Below are 11,192 nucleotides of genomic sequence, written 5' to 3' on the forward strand. Positions count from 1 at the left end.
TCCTCAGCTTCTAGAAGGCACCTGTATTTCTAGGTTAGCCCTCTCTTTCTCCATCTTCAAAGTAACCCCCCCACCCCCATCCTGTCATTATATTGCTTTCTCCCATGACTCTAACTCCTCCTGGATCCTTCTTTAAGGACTGTTGTGATGGGGTTCCCTGGGTGGCGCAGTGGTTTGGCGCTTGCCTTTGGCCCAGGGCGCGATCCTGGAGACCCGGGATCGAATCCCACATCAGGCTCCCGGTGCATGGAGCCTGCTTCTCCCTCTGCCTGTGTCTCTGCCTCTCTCTCTCTCTCTCTCTGTGACTATCATAAATAAATAAAAATAAAAAAAAAAAAAGGACTGTTGTGATGATGTCTGGCCCAGCAGATTATCTAGGGTAATTAATTCTCCATCTCTGGATTCTTAATTTATTCACATCTGTAAAATCCTTTTTACTATGTGTTAGGGAATGTGTTCACAGGTGCTGGGGGTTAGAACATGAACATCTCTGGGGGGCTTATTCAGCCTTCATCATGGGAAGATGGGTTGGGACTAAGGCTATGGGGATGGATGAGACTGAGGGAGCAGCACGTGGGTTGTGACAGTATAGATAAGAAAGGCAAGAGCAGAGGTCTGGACACTAGAAAGCCTGGTTAGAACTTAAACACAATCTGCAGAGCCTGGTGCAAAATTAAAATGCAGAGCATTGCTCAAAAATTTAAAATTTTGAGAAAGTACAACAGAGCAATAAGCCAAGGGTGGAGCCCTTCTGAGTACACAGCCCTGTACAGATGCCCAGGTTGCACACTTTTGAAGCCAGCCCCAGAACTGAGTTAGAATCCAATTTGAGGCATTTGCCAATTCTATGATCTTAGACAAAGTCCTAAATTATTTCTTAGCCTCTGTTTTCTTATCTGTAACATAAAAAAACAAAACAAAACAAAACAAAACAGGGGCACCTGAGTGGCTCAGTCAGTAAAGCAGCCAACTCGTGGTTTCCTCTCAGATCATGATCTCAGGGTCCTGGGATCAAGCCCTGCATTAGGCTTCATGCTCAGTGAGGAGTCTGCTTGAGGATTCTCTCTCTCTCTCCCTCTGCCACTCCATCCACTCTCTCCCTCAAATAAACAAATATATCTTTAAAAAATAATAACTCCTATATTATAGGTATTAAAAATTACCAAAATCTTGCTGGCTTAAAGCAACAGAAATTTACTTTTTGACAGTTCTGGAGGCTAAAAGTCCAAAGTCAAGGTATTGGCAGGGTTAGTTTCCTCTGGAGACTCTGGGATAGAATCCATTCCATATCTCATTCCTAGCTTCTGGTGACTGCTGGCAGTCCACAGCATTCCCTGGCTTGTAGCTACACCCTCCAATCTCTGCCTCCACCTTCACATGGACTTCCTCTCTGTGTCTCCATGTTAAATCTCCCTCTCCTTTCTCTTATAAGGATGCCAGTCACTGGATTTAGGGCCCACTCTAAATTGAGGATGACATCATCCCAAGATCTTTAACTCAGTTACAACTGCATAGACACTAGTTCCAAAAAAGGCCATGAGGGTTAGAATTTGAACATTTCTTTTGGGAGAGGACCCTATTTAATCCGCCACTATAGGGTTGTCGCCAATATTCCAGGCATCGTAAATGAAGTGATCAACACAGCATCTGTGACATTGGAAGCCCTAAACATTACACCTATCACTGTTATTAGGAGTATTATTTATTATATCTAAAGTAAAACTAGACCTATATTTGACAATGGCTTAATATCTCAGGATGGAAATCCAGAGAAGAAAAAACATTCTAATGAATATGAGAAGAGGAAACTGAGGAGATTGTTTATTCCCAAGACAGGTCAAGCACAAGGGCAGGTTGGAGAGGGGCCTGAAATCCAGACTGGCCCCAAAGCAAAGGAGTTCCCAGGGGAGCACACCCAGGCACAATGGAAAGAAGCCCTGAAGTGGAAGCAAAAATGGGCACAAGTAGGCCCCTGTGGGAAGAAAGGGGTGCAGGTAAGCAAAAGAGGGATCCATTTGCCCATATTGTTGTCCATCATTTGCACCAACTAGAGCCAGGCTTGGTGCCACGCACTAGGGATACCAGCCAGAGCAAGAATGCTGCACTGTGGAAAGACTGCTGCTTCTGCTGCTCTTTTTTCTGGAGCAACCTTTTAAAATTTGTCTGTTTTCATTGTGAAATTAAGGTTTTGGAAACCCCTAGAGGCAAACAGGAAACCAGAGGAGACAACTGTGGTACAGAGAAGACTGCAGGCTGGGAAGCAGACAGACGAGGTTTGAACCCGCTCACCAGTGGCAGAGCCTGGATCGTGTCATAGAAACCCTCAGAGCCTGTTTCCTCATCTGTAAAATAGGGAGAAGACTACTCCTCCCCAGGAGGGTGGTCCTACACAAGGGGAGCTTACAGATGGGAAGCACTGGTACTCAGACTGGAATGGGGGGTTGGAATACAGGCTCACTTTCCTTTTCCGATGGCTGTTTCAGGAAGAAGCCTCCCCACATCCTTGCACCCATTCACCATAGAATCTGACACTCATATTCCCTCAGTCAACTTTCACGAGAGGCTCACAGGCTGTTTTCTTTCAGCACAAGAGACATATTTTCCTGGCTGTGTTGTAGCTGGAAAGAAAAGCAAGAAATATAGAGTAGAGTGAACTTGGGAAATCTTTCCTGTAAAAACCCCAGCAGATTTATCACAGATGTCTGGCCCACTCATGGCCTTCTCCTGAATTCTATTAAAAGTAATAACAAACAATCAAGAAACTGAACCCCAAAGCCCCAAAAACAGTGTTCTGGGTCTCTGGCAAAGTGGGGTCATGTACACACACAAGAGACCCGAAGCCCTCCAGGCACTCCCCGGTCGCTAGGACAAGGAAGTCAGCGATTACCGAGCACCCCTGCACAGGCGCTGGGTCGGCCCCTTTCACATGCATCGGCTCTCCTGGGTCCTTGCACAGAGCCCTGGGCCCCAGCGGCCCCCGTTTTTCAGATAAGAAAACATGAGACTGAGTTTCTTTATGCTGAGATTCTCAAGCACAAAAGCACATCAGAATCACTCAGGGAGCTTATTCGGAATAGAGCAGTTCTGATTTGGCAGGTCTAAGGTGGTGCTCTGGTCTGAGTATTTTTTAAAAGTGTCCGAGGCTCTTCCAAAGTATACATTCTTCTGACCAAGAACCACTGTGCCACAGGCTTGAGCTCTGCCAATATCTAACGAGGTTGCATTGGGCAAGTTCCTTAATCTTTCTAGCCTCGGTTTCTACTTCTGTCAAGTGGGGGATAATTAAACCCAATCCATAAGGTTGCTTTAACCAGGATCAAATATGATAATGTATGCAATGCAGCAATGCATTTCTATTAAAGGCTAGTACACAGTAAGTGCTCAATAAATCATAACCGGGACTGTAATTACTGACTAGTCCTGTGATCCTGAGAAAGTTATTTAGCTCTTAGACTTAATGTCCTCTTCTGTAAAAATGAGGAATATTGGATAGAAACTTTAGAAAACATTCTGCTCCACTTAACCTTGAATGGGCCCCTGCTAATCTGTCCCTCCTCCAATGAGGAGGGAACTCAATTGGCCGCTTAAGGGATGAAATAATTCTGGGCAAAGACAGTGAGCTGAGTGAGAAAACAATGATAATTCTAGGCTAATATATTTCTGTTCTGTCTCCTGAAGAGCTGGGCCATCTACTGCAGGATGCATCAGCAGCTGATGCCTGTGGAAAGGTCTGCAAATGGCACCCAACTTGCTCTACCACCAACACCGTCCTCCTGCAGCTTGGATTTATGTAGCAAGCCATATGCTCCAGAGAGGAGCATGGCTGAGGCAGAGGCCACAACAGGGTGCTCTAGTACCTGGCTTTGCTCCTCCAGCTTGCAGCCACCGATGAATACAACATAGGAGGCAGTCATTCATTCATCCTTTCATTGTGTTTTGAGTACCTCCGATGTACTAGTAGACACTGCTAGGTACTAGAGATACTGGGACAGGCATGAGGCTGGCCCTAGCACTCACAATCAAATGAGGGGAGACCAGTTGTGAAATCGAGGCAGTACTGTGACTAAAGGAAGAACAGATACCTGGGGAGACCTCACGGGGGACCGGGAAGCCAAGGCCTATGTCTATTTTACTCATGATTCTTTCATTCTTAAGTACCTGTCGCATGCCAGTCTCTGTGCCAGTCACTGGCTTTGAGTGATCATCAGATCCAGTCTCAGGGTTTGAGCTGCTTACAGCTCATCCATGTGGGTGTGCAGGACACAGCCCTGTCCCAGAAGCATAGGTCTCTACAGTTCTAATACCTCCGAAGCTGTAGGCCTCTGGAGCGTGGCAGCTCTGCAGGTAGAGCCACATTCCAAGAGCTGAAGGCCAAGAGGAGATGGTGTTGCTCCACAGACTTGGCAACCTTTCTCTTGAACCTGAACCAGTCACAGAGGAAGGTGAGAGGAACTGTGAGCAAGGTGACAAGAAAAGGCATGGAGGTAGGAGACTCCAGACACCCTAGGGGAAGGAGGGAAGATCAGCTCTTTTCATCAAATCCATGACCTATCTCAGCAGGGTCCGGAGGCTTCTTGGCCCCATCCATGGCGCCCCACCCACAGGGCCTCACTGGATGTTCCATGTAGGCTCCAAAGGAGGTGATACGTACAGCCCCAGACATGCACTGACAAGATTAGAAGGGGATGATCTTGGCCTGACTTCTAACACATCCTGTTTTATAATCCTGTGTGGCTTTTTTTTTACCTTCTATTATTATTATTATTATTATTATTATTATTATTATTATTATTGAAGCATCTTCAAGAATGGCAATGGCTGAAGCTTCCTTCTATCTCTGCAAAACTCCATCTACAAGCATCTCCCTGTCATTGGCATCCCTCATCCCCATGAGCTGACCCCCCCACCCCCAGTCTCAGTGCCTGCAAATGGGAAAGGCAGAGGGAAACGAGGTTCATGGAGGTGACGTGACTTGTTCATGGCCACATAGCTGTCAAGACTAAGATGAGGCAAAGCATGCAGTCTGACGTGAGGCTGTGCGCATGGCACCCTTTATTTTTTAAGATTGTATGTATTTATTCATGAGAGACACAGAGAGAGAGGCAGAGACACAGGCAGAGGGAGAAGCAGGCTCCACGCAGGGAGCCTGATGCGGGACTCGATCCCGGGACTCCAGGATCACGCCCTAGGCTGAAGGCAGGTGCTAAACCACCAAGCCACCTGGGGATCCCATGGCACCCTTTTTATCCAGAAAAGAACACTGGCCTCAGACACAGGGCAGATGACTTGTAGCTTTGTCTTAGCGCCCTGAATGCCCATAAAGAAACCTCATTAATCTCTCCATTCTCTCTTCCCAACAGGGGACACTTCAAGGAAGATAGAGATTTCACATGGGGACTGAAAGAATTTTTGAGTCCTTCTGACCCAGGAGAAAGTACAGTCCTTGGTAATCAGGGTCGACACCTCAGCCTACTTACTCTCTGCAGGGAGAACCACTTGTGAAAATTCAATAAGAGGCACATGTATATGAAGCACCTGAGGTGTAGTAGACATTAAATAATAGCAATGTACATCCATGTATACATAAATGCAACATTTATATGGGGCTTACTGTGTGCCAGGCACTGTTCCAAGCCCTTCCCATATATTAACCCTGATCTTCACATCAACTTAAAGCAAGTAATCGCAATCTTCTCCCATTTGATAGATGAGAAAACCGAGGCACAAAAAAAAGATTAAGAAAGCTGATAAGGAGGGGTGCCTGGGTGGCTCAGCGGTTGAGCGTCTGCCTTTAGCTCAGGGCGTGATCCCAGTTTGGGGATCGAGTCCCACACTGGGCTCCCTGCGTGGAGCCTGCTTCTCCCTCTGCCTGTGTCTCTGCCTCTCTCTCTCTCTCTCTCTCTCTCTCTCTCTCTGTGTGTGTCTCTCAGGAATAAATAAATAAAATCTAAAGAAAAAAGAAAGCTGATAAGGATCACACAGTAACTAAAGAACCAGGGGGCTGGGATATGAACCCTGGTTCCAGAGATGGGGCCCTGAACCCTGTACTACATTATGTCCTCCTGTAAGCCACATCTCCCTGGTAAAATACAATTGCCTTTTACTTCCCCTAAGACTCACTTTAGAAAATTTCAAAAAGGATCCTGGGCCTAGCACCACCACCCACCGTGGTGACTATTCCCTAAGCAAATGCCTTCTTGATTTTTCCCCTCCTGGCTCCACCTCTTTGGGCTGAGGACATCCTGGTGTCCCTGGCCCACCACCCACATTTCCCAGGATGGTACAGAAACCCTCTCAAGTCAGCCTGCCTGGATCTTATTTAGACATTTTCTTCCATGGCAGATAGTGCACAGGCTTTGCAGAGGAGAAGCAGGTACGAGTTTACCTCAAATGTCAAAGGACAAGACAAATGGATGCCCTTCAATGCATTCCCATCCCACCCGGCAGCTGGCCACCCACTGGCCACCAGGTCAGCCCTGACCTCTCAGGGACCCCTCCACGCTGGTGATTCCCCCACTCCCCTGATCAGTATTTCTCATGTCTCGCTTTGGAAAGGAGGAAAGGTCAGTGCTGGGTGGGAGTGAAGTTTTAATGCAAACACCTCCATAAGTGTGAAGTGTGCGCCCACCCAGAGAAGAGAGGAAATTAAAATTGATAGAGCATCTCCCGAAAGCCAGCCTCTGGATGTGCTACGTATAAACTCAGATCCCTGCTGTGTGATACGAAGACACATATTGCGCAGTGTTGTTTGGAAATGAGATCAAATAAAGAGGCATTTTTCTGAGGAAAGGTGGCCTTTGTCTCTTGCACCCTCAGATAATAAGCTTCCTGTTGTGCCTTTTCTAAGGACTGAACCTAATCAGTTCAAACTATTAGTCACCAGGTGTAAAGAAAGCCAGCGGAGCCCTTCCCAGGGCAGAAAGATGCCCGGGAAAGAGGCCTGGCCTGTACCCATCCCAGTTCACATAGTCACTTGCTGTGTAACTGGGCAAGTCCCCTCTCCACATATAAATATGACCCCACTAATAACAATAGCGAAGACTTGCAGAGCACCTGCTTTGTGCTGGGCACTGTTCCAAGAGATTTCTTCTATCAACTCATTTAAATGAATTAAATAATAGCGCATGAAGCCCAGATCTCCCTGTCTGCTCCCAGCTCTGCCTGTCAGGGACGAGCAGGCCTGCCCCCGGGCTCTATAATTACTAACGGTGTTAATGGCCCTTATCTGCCTCCAGATCATCAGGACCCACCAACACACAGAGTCCGGCTTGCCAGTTGTCAGCACCCAGCCGTGGGGGTCTCTGCAGCAGCACCGTGGGCCCATTGCCCCGAGCCCAGGGTGATTGATGAGGTGTGGGGCAGCGACTGGACGAGGAACAGACGAGAATGCCAGCGGGGCAGGGTGGCTGAGCAGAGGCGAGGAGCAGCCGCCGTGCTCTGCAGCCCCTTCACGAGCCCCCTGCCCGCGGCCTTCCAGACTCGACACCTGATCCTCCCGGAGCCACCAGCCAGCTGCGTCCTCTCACTGCAAACCTGGCTCCAACAGGAAAACACTTTTCAGGGGCCCCTCTCTTCTCATTTTTAGATTACAGTGAGATGATGGACTTGCTGAGAACAGATACCTTTCTTTCATGTATTAAATCAAGTCCAGGAGCTAATGGCCCACCTCCTGCCTCCCTCTGTTCTCTCCCGCTGCTGCCCCAGACCACATGTTCTCTAAATGAGGCCACACTCGGTCCCTCCAAACCTTTGTCACTACCTGTCCGTCTACCTGGAACACTCTTCCTTCTCCTCCCACCTGGTCAGCAGCTTCTTGATCTTCAGGACTTTAACTGAAGGGCACCTTGTCATCCGTCTAGAAGGTTCTGGGCTTTTCCTCTGAGGGCTTGCTGAGCCGCAGACCTTGGCTGAATCACAGCTCTCCTCATACTGTGTCCTAATCTCCTGGGTATATGTTAAAATGCAAAAAGCTCTGTCATCCATCAGAGACCAGGGTTCAAATTCCGGTTCAGTGCTTACTACCTGCATGACCTTGGGCAGATTGGTTAACTTCCTTTAACTTCTGTTTCCTGGACTATAAAACAGGGATAACAAGGCTTTCCTCAGCCAGCTGCAGCAAGGAGTAGCTGAGACCATGTAGGGGACAACACCTGGGGGGTGCTTGGCAGGGTGCCAGTGCTCATGGCCATTCTGCTCAGTGTCACCTCTATGGGTTGTGAAAGAAAAAGGGATTTGAGAATCTTATATTGAGATCTGGCTTAGTATGGTTCCCACCCCTTTCTTTAGAATAATTGCTTTTGCTCTCTTAGTAAAGAATTTTGGCTACTGAGTTCTGCTTTCCCTCAGACCTAGCCCTTTCCAGCAGGCTGTACAGGGTAGTCAGGGTAACCTGCCGGGACTCGGGACACCACCAGTTAGTGGTAGGTGAGGTTAGGGGTATCCCCATGATGTGTCTGTGCTGAGCGAGGTGCTTCCCCAGCCTTTGTCTCACCTATGAGGTCAGCGTCCCCCTTTTATAGACGACAACACAGACGGGCAAGTGGCTTTGGGTTGCCATCTACCGCTCAATGGCTGCGTGACCAGGAAATGTGACTTGAACTCTCAGAGATTCTATTTCTCACCTGGAAAGCGAGGATGCTAGTGGTGCTTGGTTCATGTGAGGAGTGGGTGAGAGAAGGCAGATGATGCTTTGGTAAAGTGCCTGGTGGGCAGGATGCCCGCAGCACCTGCTGTCATTGGTAAAGCCTTGATAAATGACAGCCTCTCTGCTCCTACCTTAACCCCAAGCTAGAAAGCTTCAGTGCAGTCATAGCACAGTTTAGTTCCTTAAATTCCACACACTCTCTCACCTTAAGTTCTTAGCCCGTGCTGCTCTCTTTGCCCAAAGCATCCCTCTGCTCCCCACAGTTGGCCAACTCTGACTGATCTGAGGCCTCAGATTAAATGTTGCCTCCTCTCTGGGGCCTTCCCTGTTACCCCAGACTGGGTCACGGGCTTCTTCTATGTGGAGCCTGTGCTTTCTCTATCATTTCACTTCACAGGTAATCAGGTAATTTTTCTACATGGTTCAAAAATAGAAACAACATAAAACCTGGCTTCCAACATGCCGCACCCAACCTACTTTCCCTTGCCCCACAGGACATCACTTCTATTAGTTTCTTGTGTGCTTTTCTGTAGTTTCTTCAGTATGTATTCTTATTTTCCCCCTTTGGACATGCTCATTTCTCACTGGCCACTTCATACCCTACCTTGGAGATCAGTCCTTATCAGCCTAAAGAGCATATTCTTTGCTAGGGGAGCCTGGCACTGTACTGTATGGAATTCTATAACTGGCCCCAACTGTTGAAAATGTGGCTTGCGGACACCTGGGTGGTTGAGCATCTGCTTTTGGCTCAGGTCATGATCCCAGGATCAAGTCCCACATCAGACTACCCTCAAGGAGTCTGCTCCTCCCTCTGCCTATGTCTCTGCCTCTCTCTGTGTATCTCACATGAATAAATGAATAATATCTTTAAAAAAAAAACAGAAAATGCAGCTTGTGTATCTGCTATGACATAAGTATACATGCACATCTATAGGAGAAATTTCCAGAAGTAACGGAAAGGCAGTTATGATACAGTGCAGTCTCCCCCAGTTCCACTGTTAGCCTCCAGAAAGCAAGGACATCTGTGTCACCCTGCAAAGAGCACAGAGTTGAGCCCCCCACTGGCCTGTGCACCCTCCCATCATGCAGCCCCACTTGGAAAGGGATACTGACACCAGTGAACCTCCTTACAGTATTCCCCTAAAAACTAGTCCTGCAGGAGTACCCAGAGACCCTGCAAAACTCTGGGGCATGGTGTATTTGAATGCTTACATCAGGTTGCCAAATATCAAGATACGAGAAATTGAATTTTTGACAAGCCAGTGAGAACAAGTGGCCTTTGGGGGTGGCATGATGATTTGCTATTTGCCCACCCCTGCCCAGTCTATTCCAAGCCACACAACTTTTCCAGGCTAAGGGAGTAAGCACTCCCTGATGGCATGCCCAGCTTTGTGAGGGGCAAATGTCATTGACTAGCCACCATGGCAAGCTCAATGTGGGACCCATTCATTCTCTTTCACTCCTCTGTATCACCGTTCACGAGTCCTATCAATCATACCTCTTAAAAATCTCTAGCATGTCCTAGTTGCTCCATCTGAATAGTCTATTTTTTTCTGGATGATTCCACAGCCTTATCCTGACACTTTCCTCTGCTTCAAGACAATGCAATTTTCAGAAAGTCAAAATAAAAATGATTGTCATACCACTGTAATTTAGCTGTGTAAAAATTTATTTAATTCATCAGTGAGAGAACCAGCCAGATTACAAAGCTGGCTTGGAGAGCATTGGAAGAGCTGAGTATTGGCATACAAGTCCTACAGAGATAATATTGGAATAAGATTTCTTGTCCAGTACAAAATGAGTTAATGTCCTTTGGGAGAGTAAAAATAGAATTATTTTTTCCTATTAGACAAAAACTTCTTTATCTCTGACAAAAATCCACAAATCAAGGAGGATTTTCACAGGACCTGGGTTCTGATCAATAGTAAATAGTATGTCCAACAGGAGTACGTTCCCACAGAGCAAGAATGGCAGCCACCTCTTGTTTTTGTTAATAAAGTTTTATTGACACCATCCATGCTCGTTCATTTACATATTGCCTTTGAGGGCTTCCCTGCTTCCGTGGTATTGTTGAGTAACCCTGTTGGAGATCATATGGACCACAACACTGAAATATTTACTGCCTAGCCCTTTACAGAAAAAGTTCTAAAGAGAACTAAATACCCCTTGGATAGACCTGTTAGACACTGCTCTGCATAACAATGAGAAAACAGGCAGACTTCACCTTATTTGCATGTTGGGGATGATTTTTCTTACACCTCTTGCATGCTCACTTTCCTCCCACCCCTTCTCCTGTCATCAGAGCAATCCTTCAAAATCATGCACCTTATATTGTCGATTCTCTGCCTAAAATCTTTCCAAACCCCCACCACTCACCAGGTAAACTGGCCTCAGAGGAATCCCCGAAACCCTCAGGCCCCAGTCACCTTCAGCTGTGGGGAGGCCCACCTAGGACAACACGTGGCAGAGCTCAGAAGACTGGCCAAGCCATGCACCAAGGGCTGTAACCGCACCTGTGACGGGCGAGGATCGTTTTTTTCCCTTGACT

The 11,192-nt window shown here is 47.3% G+C and overlaps 1 long non-coding RNA gene across 1 annotated transcript in view; it reads right to left on the reverse strand.

The window, feature by feature from the left end:
• The window catches only part of LOC121499272, a 106,159-nt gene extending 98,247 nt beyond the window's left edge, over positions 1-7,912 (reverse strand). Inside the window, exon 1 of the long non-coding RNA XR_005990081.1 lies at positions 7,799-7,912. This is a non-coding gene — a long non-coding RNA (uncharacterized LOC121499272). The remainder of the gene's footprint in view (positions 1-7,798) is intronic.
• Between the last annotated feature and the right edge of the window lie 3,280 nt (positions 7,913-11,192).

Source organism: Vulpes lagopus, chromosome 10 (genome assembly GCF_018345385.1).
Source record: "Vulpes lagopus strain Blue_001 chromosome 10, ASM1834538v1, whole genome shotgun sequence".
NCBI lineage: Eukaryota > Metazoa > Chordata > Mammalia > Carnivora > Canidae > Vulpes > Vulpes lagopus.